The sequence below is a fragment of the Chrysochloris asiatica genome, unplaced genomic scaffold (genome assembly GCF_000296735.1).
Source record: "Chrysochloris asiatica unplaced genomic scaffold, ChrAsi1.0 scaffold00076, whole genome shotgun sequence".
NCBI classification, from domain to species: domain Eukaryota; kingdom Metazoa; phylum Chordata; class Mammalia; order Afrosoricida; family Chrysochloridae; genus Chrysochloris; species Chrysochloris asiatica.
The window spans coordinates 10,416,831-10,417,572 of NW_006408594.1; positions in this window are offsets into that span (position 1 = coordinate 10,416,831).

A 742-nucleotide genomic window follows, 5' to 3' on the forward strand; every position below is an offset into this window, starting at 1 on the left:
AGTAAATATAAGACACTGAGAGCGAAGTATATCTGGAGATGAAATCCAGACATAGAAAGGCAGAAGCAGAAATAGATATCAAGAAAGGTAAAGAGACTAAGAATATTTTAATGCGTAGAGCAATGGATAATGTAATTGCTTCACTTTGAGTATGAGCATTATAGTTTTAAACTTTAGTACATATTTGAAAATCAAATGTAATCGATTTTGTTATTGTCTTTTTATGTCTTTATGTCACAATGACCCTGATAACTTACATGATTTAGTATTAACTCCTTATGGAAGACAAGGGTCTTGGCTCTCAGTTGACTTCCAGTTTCCTATTTGAAATATCCAATTTGGCAAGTTTAAAAAAGAAGTCTTTCTTTTTGTCCTGGATGATAGATAATTGTCTTCCATAGTTGTTCTAATTTTAAAAAAATTAATTACATGCAGAGAGAAGAAAGTTCTTTGGAAAGTACTCTATATGAACTGATATAATGTTTTAGTATGGTAGACATTAACGAGAATACATACCTACAAGGTTCATATAGAGCACGCTTCCTCTTTTCCCAGGCATTGAAACTCTGTTGATGGTCTTCTTAGCTTTGCCACTCCAGTCTTATCAGATTGGTCTTTGAAACAGTGGGCAAATGATTTAATAAATTGATTTCTCTAAATATTTAGTTTTCTGGTTCCCTAAGGCTGAAGTTGGGGTAAATTTTTAACTAGAGTAGTTAAACATTCAAATATATTTGGGGAA